The 10,602-nt window shown below is 38.6% G+C and overlaps 1 protein-coding gene across 2 annotated transcripts in view; it reads right to left on the reverse strand.

Moving 5' to 3' along the window:
• Positions 1-10,389, reverse strand: part of CDH8 (cadherin 8) — a 140,523-nt gene extending 130,134 nt beyond the window's left edge. For both annotated transcript variants that reach the window (XM_048958773.1, XM_048958774.1), the window contains exon 1: positions 9,960-10,389. The gene's annotated coding sequence lies outside the window, so the exon portion shown is untranslated. The remainder of the gene's footprint in view (positions 1-9,959) is intronic.
• Between the last annotated feature and the right edge of the window lie 213 nt (positions 10,390-10,602).

Below are 10,602 nucleotides of genomic sequence, written 5' to 3' on the forward strand. Positions count from 1 at the left end.
AGATTTCAGACCACAGAATACCTGTCTTGTCATGTAAACCACTTTATCAACAGGCTAGTGCATTGATTTACACCATGATCCTAGCAGAAGAGATTTAGCCATTCCCATATTTCTTCATGTAAAAGGGGATTATTTTATGATTAGCAATCAAATTTTTTCTTTATTTAATTTTGCATTTATCTGAGTATTCATTCTGATTATAAGTAACAGCCAGGTCATTCAACCTCACTGTTTCATTAGGGTAGATTTTGACAATTGCAAAGCAGTTGTTACAAAATTTACGGCAAACAAATCTTAGAAGCAGTACTTTAACCACAGAAATTACAGGAGAGATGCCAGTCAAAAGTTGATGATCTTTGCCTAAAGCAACTTTCTTGTAGAGTTTACAGAATCTTCTACATTTTGGACATTAAATGACTCCTTCAAAGTTCATTCAGAAGGTTAGTATGAAAGTGCCACAAAATCATAAGGTAAATGATACATAAATTCAATGGAGTTCCAGTGGAAATGTTTTAGATCTCTTTATCCATTATCTCTACCTTTGATGCTTATTCAGTACGAGCATCACAACTGAAGCAGCCTCCCGTAGCTGATGAGAGGTGTTCATTTACTGATCACCTTGAGAGTTCCAGCTAGCATTACGCTACGGGACAGCAGGCAGACAGCCTTTACATTTTGCATGCTTCTTTGGAGCCTTGAAATTCCATCTGACCCACGCGGGCTTTTGTGTCCAAAAGAATAAATTTAATTTCTAACAAAAATAAGGATTGCTATTCTTGCAAAATAATTCAAGCTGTGGGTAATAGCTTTCATACAGAAAAAGAGAATAAAATAGGAAGGTTAATAATGTGCCCTTGGACAAAAACGTACATCTCGTGACTTCCTTTGTTTGGAATTCATTAAGTATTCCCACAGGTTGTGACCAGGTATTGCATTCCCCTCTCAATAGGGCTGCAAACTTGGGATGCTCAGGAGCTGTACACAGGCATAGATATTTTGTACTTTTTAGCATTTCCATTGTTAGCATCCAAATGATCTTTCCCCCCTCCTTCTTTGTTTATTATTTCTCTCCTTTCTATGTTTCTGTCCCTACAAAAGCTAAAGCCTTGTAGGATTAATAATTCCTACTCATGAGAGAACTTCAAAGAACACTTTAACTTGTCATAAAAGCAGAACAAAACCCAAGTCCATCAGAATAGATTAAGATGCCACAAACAACAAATTGTCTTTGTCCCCTAAATTTGCTACGTACCCATCCTGTTTCTAGCACATACCCACTACATCATACCTGAATTTGATTTTAAACTGCAGTTGTCCCATATTTATCTTGGAAAAGAACAAACACTTTTTGCTAAATAACTATTATTTTTTATTTCTGTTTGCATAAAGACTATTCCCATGCAAAAATAAAATAAAATAAAATAAAATATTAAAAAATGGTTCTCCATCTCACAGGAAAGTGAAGGGAGACTGAGGCAGACACCAGACATGCTATTGTGGCAGTAGCTAAGGTTGTGCTTGCGGTGCCCAGGGCGTATGCCCTGGCTAGACCTTACCGCCTCTTTGTGCTGCCAGCGTAACTACATGTGTAGTCACTCCCTAACCCAGTTCTGTCAAAATCATCTCGTTAACTTAAACACTTTTAATAGGAAAGTGTCTTATAAACCAAATTATTTTGACAGAGCTGGGTTAGGCCATTGCTCATGCTATTCTTCCACCAACCACAATTTCGATTTAAGAGGCTCTTACAGGGCCCCCCCCAACATGCTAGCTGCTTGTTTCCAGTCATCCTTTGCCATTCTCAATTTTTTCTTCATTGCAATTCACTGTCCTCTCAGTTGCACTATTTGTCAGACAACACTGAAAGCCAGAGCAGTGAAATGATGAGAGTGAGAAAAAAAAAAAAAAGATTACAACAAAGCCCCATTTGAAGAAGTCTTTTCCTTTAAGTTTATAACCCAGATCGTTGCACGGATCTAGTTTACAGCCCGGCTGCACAAGCTGTTGCATCAGCACAACTGAAGAGCCCATAAACTACAGGACAATGACAAAGTTTTGAAAACAGCTGTGCTGCCTATGTACTTTAGAGAGCAGTGAGACAAACAGTTGAATCAACAAAACCGAGCAGAAGGTAACTTCTGGAAAAAGGAGGAAACAAAAAGCTAGGGATAGAGAAACTACTGAAAACTCCAACAGACTCCTAGGATATACCCATGGCAGTCTGACGCAGGCAGATTTAGGGACAGAAATCTTTCCCATTGACCTCCCACAGCCAGATGTGCTTTTTTGTTGGCCTCCATCTGGATGGGAGCTCCTGGTGGCCATGTGCACAGCCAGAAAGGGCAGAAAGTGGCAGAGAGCCAGCCGCCAGACTCTGGGCCATGCATGTTCTAGGCATGGCCCCAAATCATAATTATACTTTGTAGTTGCTCTAAATTTCACCGGCTCACAGTGATTTTAAGGGACTGTTATGTCACCTGGAGTTAAATGTAACACACAAAAGCATTATTCACACATCCTTTCCCTTGGTCAAGCACCTGAAATTTCAAAGGAAAGAAAATGAGATGGGAAATACGATGCTAAGTCCATCCTACTGTTCAGGGTGACATACACTTGAATTGTATTTTATGTTGTTAGAAATACACAGGAAAGAATCCTATCAGTTGGTGCAAATCAAATGTCTGAGTTTATTTTTAAGTATTGTGTGGCAATTTGCTTACGGTCACTCAGAGAATCAAACACAGTTATCCAAAGAACTACTTATTTCAGCAACAATAGTAGCAGACTTCCTCTCTCTCTCTTTTAGTCTTAGAGGCTGTCTTACACACAGAGGCACGTACACACAGAGGAATTCACTGTGCAAAGACATACCACCTAATTTTCTAAGCTTAGTCATGCATTGTTGCTCTTTAAAGTTTAAGACATTTGAACACTTCTTCGGGTTATTAGGGGAGTTTTTATTCTTCTGTCAAATGTTTAGGCAATGTTCCAAGCAGCATTTCTCATCCTAACACATGGCAAACAGCTGATGGAACACAGGTGCTTGCACCAAGGCTATAGAGACACAGACATACGCTAAACAAGTGCAGGAATACATTGGAATTTATTATTAGTTTATTACTAGTAAAATTGGATTACTTCAGTTTTAGGGGTACATTTCAGAGGCAGAGAGAAGGAAGTTCTTAGTTTCCTTATTTTTCTCCCTTAACGAGAAAACACCATAACCAGTGTTCTGGAGAGGAAGCTACACAACTAGACTAATGCATTTGGAGAAAATGGCATGTACATCACACTGAAATGCATCTCCTTCAACCAAATAATAATTTTGTAACTCATCGTACATTATTCTTTGATTTCTTAACATGACACTTCATCATAGCTAAATCTCATTTATATTGTTTGGCAAATATTTACTTTTAGGAAATTCCCCTTTTTATTAAAGAGTGCTTAACTTTTAATGGAATCAACAGAACTTCTTATCAGGGATATTTTTGTTATGCTTTGATAGTAGAACCAGTAGAGGCCAACCTTAAAGCTGCCAAGGCTCTGATACTTTGGATATACACCTCTCAGTCTATGCAAAAGTGTTCACTACTTCAGAGGATCAGAATGCCTTGAAATTAAAGTAACATAACAAAACAAAAAAACACACCCTGTACTGCTACAGTTCTGACTACTTTTCTACTACATTTTTTTATTACTTGCATTGTGTAGAGCTCAGGAATTCCAGTCATGAATCCAACTGTGCAACTCATTGTGCAGATAGAGGACAAAGAGGCACTAAGTGCTCCACAGAGTTTGTAATTGAAGTAATACGACTAGTTTGATTGCTTTTCCGCATCAATGATATGAGTTTCTGTAATGCTTCAGGTGGATGCATCTCTTTGTTTGTCTGTTTTTTTTTCCTTTTAAATGTCAGATGACACCAAAAGAACAGGCATTAAAATGACAATATAGCTATTTTAGGTCCACTGTAGAACAAAAGGTACTTGTGAACTTGCTGTTCATTCTCTCATACTTAGAAAAAAAGAAAAAGACTTCTTTTTGGGTGTTTGGAAGTAGATGCCCTACTGATCTGTGTCAGAACATCAGTTCACCTTACACCATCATGCTGAGAAGCTCACAGTGCTTGCTCAAAACAGAGAGAGAGAAGAAAGTCAAAATCCGTTTGAACAGCCAAGGTGGTCCAGAAACTTAAACATATCAAAAACAGTCATATCTGCATTGTTTTCATTCTGTAGTAAAGATAAAGAAACAAAGACATTTTCATCTCTACTCTTTATCTACTGATTAAAGTGATTTTCCTTGACTAAAATAGAACTGAATTACGTATAGATTTAATAGCTTCAGCTCATGCCAACCTCATCTCTCAAACAAATGCTCATTTTTATGAGGGTGTATTACATAATTTGAAGACCTATAACACTTAAGAAGGAGAGAGGGGGAAAAAAGGCAAGTTGTGCACAACATGAAGACAGCTCATAAAAAGGCAAACAGATTGGCCTGTGACTGAGAATTAGGTGTTAACCATGCTCTGCCTAGGGCATCGTTTATCATGAGAATTTCAGCAGCTGGGATGTGCTTATTCTGTACTTGCTGAAAAATGTTTAAATATTAATGGAGGACATAAATATCTTGCTTTCTGAGCTTCCTTTCCAGTTTTGTTTTTATATATATATACAGATAGATTTTGAAGCTTTCATTTTCACTGGTTTACTTTAAAGAATGTCAGATATTCTGTACATAATTAAGTAAAATACAGTAATTAAGGAAAAGCCCAAAAGTTTTTCCTGACAAGTAATCTGATCAAACTAAAAATATAAAACCATGACTGCTCCTTGTGATTTAGTGAAGCTATATAAACTTGGCAGCCATGTACGCAAATGTGTGCATAGATTAAAAAAAAAGTTAAAAAGGAAAAGTGTGAACATAACTGGACTTTTCTAACTACATAAGGCACTGCTGCATGAAGCCAGCTCTGATCTTTTTGATGAAGCATATAAGTAAGATGCAAAAGTTTTTAAATTTGCATCAGCTTCGATGAATTGTATGGGAAGAACAGAGGCTTAGGAAATGAAACTATGAAACTTTTTTTTTTTTTCTTTTGCAGTTGTGGTTCAGCTTTTTGTGGCTTTGTTTGCTTGGGTTTTATTTGTTTCTTTTAAATCTGACTTTTAGAGAAGCATAAAAATTACAGCCTGTGTAATACAGACCTAAACAAAAATTTCAGTGGCCTTAGGAAGTGAGTTCTGATGGTTTGTTCTCAAAATGCAATTGTAGCTGCTACACTCCATCCATAAGATGGGTTCACAGCTGAAGTGATGGGTCAGCTGCAAAGTACAAATAACAAACATCATTACCTCAATGCATACAGTCCATTTGCATTAGCATTTAGGGACTTTAATGGTTTTATACATATATATGATTACTGAAGTTATATTTATATATAATAATAGAGACACATATATGATTACAATAATCAGTGACTGCAAAGGAAGTGGATTTAAATAGTTACCTGTGTCCATCAAACTAGGCTAAGCATTGTTTCCTAAGATACTTCAGGTGAACATATAATACATTAAAATGTTGAAGCTGTGAACCGGCGACTGCAAAGAGTGACTGCTTTTGGGACAGTCAGAACTCCCACTTGTATGTTGCAAAGACCTGAGCAAGGCACCCTGGGAAGAAACACCCTTCTGAGCAGGTTTATAACTTAAGTACCACAGGGCTCAGCAGACACTTCTCATGGATGGTTTTGCTTCTTTGGATCTAAGATTGGTTCACATTACTAATTTAAAGTCCAAGCCAAAGTGCTGATCATCCTCAATTTCAAACGATTTTCACAAGACATATCATGCCCAACACCTTGGAGAATCGATTCTACATGAATTATAGTTGCAACTCATGGATAAAGGTTACTCTCATGGCTGGAAAGTAGAAATCACTCTGTTGCCTGGAGTCAAGCACTCTAAATTCTATCTATTGTTACTAAACTGGTTCAGAAGCTACCTTTCCATTTCTGCTTGCGTGTAATACTTCAGTTCCCAGTGTTTTTTTGGGAAGAAAATTGTATTTATAAAGACAAAATGCCACTGTGTTGCATTTTGTGTCAGCATTTACTTAGCTGACAAAACAAGAAACATGCTGAGCAGATTCCAGAACAAAAGGAATATGGGGTATATCTGAGGGGGGGGCAAAGATGTATATATCAGTTGAAATCTTAGACTGAATTGGACTTGACTGTTCTATTTCTATCTACTGTTCAAACAGTTATGTTCAGACAGCTATGAAGTAAGCTACCTTTTCTATGGCAACAACACTAAGAAAAATGTTGAGTTTCATCATCTAATTTAATCCTATTGATGTGATTTTATGGTTGCGATGATGCTTAAAGTGTTCCAAGCTCAAAATGCTATATCATTTCCCTCCCACTGAAAGAATTTGGTTTGCATTATTTTAAACTCATAGTTGAAAGGTGCTTCTATGATTTTCAGGAATGCAGATGTAACTCCAGTGTATAATGTAAAGATAAACTTGTCATTATTAATAACTCAAAGGTCAGATTCTAATGACATCATCAAGGAAAACAAAGGAATACAAAAGGAATGCTGCTTCTCAATGGTTATTCAATATGTGATGAAAATACCTGTTTATACTACATGGCATTGACAGCAGCTTTCTGTTGCAGAGCATTCATAATCATCGCTTGGAGATGTGCAACACCAAGAGATTACAGCATGCATTCACATCTCTTTCATGTTCAGAATTTTTTTTCCCCTTGAAAGTCTCTCAACTTTTGAATATGAAATCATCTGTATCAAGGGTCAAGTGGGAAGGTTTCAGGCCCCTCATCTCAGTAACTGGCTGAAAAAGTCCCAGCTAAATTCTGTAGAACACTTAGGTCTTCCAAAATGAGTATTTTCAAAGACAGAATCTGCAACTGCATTTGAAGAAACTGAGTAAAAATTCAGGGAGTACTTCAAGGAGTAATAGACTTAAATATATATTCACAGTTGACTGTGCTTTTACCTGTAATAGTTCTGTATAATGAAGAAAGGATTTAGATGTATTTTTTTCCTAGCAAAGAAGATTGCAGCATACGTTAACAGTGATGCACATGTCTAAATATCATTTAAGGGATTATTTTTTTTTAAAGTGCAATATTATCAGAAAGCATTTAAAGAAAGTAGCTGACAAAGAAAGTAAATTTAAATCTGATTATGGGACTACTTCCCCATTTGCAACTCTGTTTTGTACTTCAACAGCAGGTGCCGGTGTGAACAAGTGAGGTATACTGAAAAATCACAAAGTGACTGTCTAAGGAGGACTTCATCTTTCACAAAGATAAAGACTTCTTTTTAATGAAAGGTAAAAAATGACTACATATCCTACATAGAGGTACTTATCAAAGCGGATGTATTTGTTAAGAAGACACACATTTTTATTGATTTTTTTAATATTGCAAGCAAATAAATAGAAGTTATTCTTTTGGCTAGTGGTCTGCTCATTTTCAAAAACTGCTCACCTGCATACTCTAAGAACCAACTTTCATGAAATACTTCAACTTCTGAGAATAGTGAAGACCATCAGCTTACAACCACGCATGCAAATGGAAGTTCTTTGCAGCCAGGATGCAAGTTTTACAAGGAGGGAGAGCTAATAAACAGCAAGCTTAGGAGAATGTTAGCAGAAGGTTGCGCTCAATGTGTATGCAGTGAGGTAGAACAATAAGGTGGAGCGGATGAAAACCTTAGACTAGAATATTACATAATAATCAGTTCCCTTCCTGGGGTTTTCTTGTCAGAAATATACAGACAGTTAGGCTGGGGAGGTGACGGTACAGGAAGCCTTTGGTTTTTGATCTTATTACATTTTATGGGTGTGAAATTTGATAATTTCACAAGTACGTAAAACACTAACTTCTTCTAGCTGCTTAATCATTTTACTTAAGGCTGATAAAATGCACACTGGGGTAATTTTTCCACCTTCCAAATGTATTTATTTATTTATATTTACTGAGAAGCCTATTATGAAGTCTCCTCTTGTTCCTACCAGTCTGGTATTGAACGTAGATGAGGTATACCACTCATACATAAGTACTGCTTATACTTCTCTTCATCCTTATTGCACAGAAACTCTCCAAGAATTTGCCAGAGATAAGGAGTGAAGTTAAGAAAATTCTTTATCTATAGCCATTGTACTTATCAGCTCTATTCTTTTATTGAAACTGAAGGGAGCAGCTGTTAGCTTCCCTTTTATTAATCACTAATGTGGTAGATTCAGAACAATAAACAGTTAATGCTATTTGATTTCTTACACTCAGCTGCCCCCCAAAAAACATCTGGCTGCAATACTCAGAGACAAATAGCTAGACATTTAAGCGATCAATTGGCTGTCTAAAAGCATCAGCTTTTATGAAAACTGTATGAATATTTATTCCTACATTCAGAGCAAAGAAAGACAGAACCATTTGCATGGAACAGAGCGTGTGTGTTTGTGCCTGTCTGAAAGAGAGCAAGAGGGAGAGAGAAGTGAGTGCATGGAGTTTGATACCTGTTGGCAACACAAGCAGGTCTGTTCAATGCCGTTATGTGCCAGGTTGGATAGATTCCACTCTATTTAGTCTGGTACTAAACATAAACTGTTTGAATTGAGACAGATTCCAGGCACGACTGAACAGCAATGAACCACAAAGGAATTCCTGCCTCTGTTAAGTGGTGTCACCTTCATGGCGGTAGGCACTGTCTGAATAAGGATCTGAGTTAATCTCTTCTATAATATCCACAGAGAAACTGCCATCGGTTTTCCACGCAGAAGCTTTGCAGCACTATACCCTGATCCAGCAACTCCCAGGTTCCCCAGCCAAGCACTGCACACAGGTCTGATGCTGTCTAGCAGGGATACTGTCTGACAGATCTGCTCTCCCAACTGGGATGCTGCCACCCAGCAGATACTGTAGCCAAACGGAATCTAACGATGCATTACTCTTCTGCCTTACTCAAACAGAAGATGAAGCATTTAGTGGAACTGTCAGTTTCAGGGGTCGACAGATGCCTGCATCTCTTCTCTGGGAGCCTTGGCAGTGATGCAACTAACGAGCTGCTGGAGCTAAGGGGTTTTCTTCCTCTCCGAAGTTTCAGCTGGCTACATTATCTGTTTAGTCAACCAAAGAAAGGGAAGGAAAACAACTTGTGGGACAGAAATGACTCTTGGCTAGTTAGAGCTAAAGATTCATTCTCCTCTCAGCTTTTAGGAGGAAAAGTAGTGCTTCTGAGACACCTTTCTTTCTGAAAGTAGGAAGGGAAGGTGTCATACTGTTTCTATTTATTTATTTATTTGAGGGCTGCAAAGCTTTGGGGGAGACAGCAGTGATAAACCATGGGGATTTCCCCCCTTTTGACTCTTCAAACCTCCTCCTTCCTCATTTACATATCTAGCTGGTGGGTGATTTTTATTCTCAGCACGAAAACTGCAATTTCAATGCATGAATGCAACCCTGCATCTATTCAACACAGTGAAATAGCCCAAAGATTTATGGTACTAAATAAGAAACCAAGGAGAAGAAACAGGTTCTCTAGCATTAGAAGCAAACCACTGTGATGCAAAGCCTTCTCCATCTTTCATAAGAAAAAAAGAATAATTAAAAAAAAAAAAAAAAAAAAAAAAAAAAAAAAAAAAAAAAAAGGAGAAATAGCCACACCACCATTCCTCCTCCCAAGGGAAAAAAAAAAAAAAAATAGAACAAATCCCAACTAGCATCCTATGACATTTTTATGATTCAAAAGATTAGAGTTAATGAGTCACTCCCGCTCAGCCCAGGATCGCACCTACTAAGGAGGAAGGCACTCGCACAGCGCACCTTGCAGGGACACAGACAGGCACTAAGTCAAAAAGAAATCTATGGAGAGACAGCCCTCTGCCAACCAGACATAAATAATACTAATAAAATGAATACTCACTCTTTCAAGGACCAAGGAAACAGCCTGCTGGCAGCCTCTTCACACGCGGATAGAAAGGGTGAGGTAAAACAACCATTTGCCAGTCCCTGTGAACAGGCAGGATTCTCCCGATTTTCTTCTCATGCTTTTTGATGCTGGAGGAGATGCTGGTTATTTCGCTTCTCGGGTTTCTGTGGCTGCATGCTCAAGTGCAGTTATTAATTTCTCCCTTTGCACAAGCCAGCGGCAGCAGCACGTCTCCGTGAAAGCGGGGATATTCCACATAAATCCACTAATTCCGGGTCTGAGCGCTCCAACGTGCCTGCCTGCCAAATGTAACTGTGAAGTGATGTGGAAAAGTGAGCTGGGAGCCTCCCCTGACAGCTCTTATTGGGCTGATCTCGGAGGCAGGTCTAGCGCTTGGAAATTCATGTAAGCAGTTTGGGGCGGTTTTTTGTTTTGTTGCCTTTTTTTTTTTTTTTTTTTTTTTTTTCCTCCCCTTCTCCTTCGCACCCCCCTACCCAGCCGTTCAGGCGGCAAGCGCACAACTTTTCCACACACCGCCGAGCCCCGCGCTGCTCGGGAGCGCGCTCACCGCGCGCCCAGGCATCTCCCTCAGGCAGGGCGAGAGGGCGGGCGGCAGGCGGCACCCGGCGGCAGGGAA

This window comes from Lagopus muta, chromosome 12 (assembly GCF_023343835.1).
Source record: "Lagopus muta isolate bLagMut1 chromosome 12, bLagMut1 primary, whole genome shotgun sequence".
Taxonomy (NCBI): Eukaryota; Metazoa; Chordata; class Aves; order Galliformes; family Phasianidae; genus Lagopus; species Lagopus muta.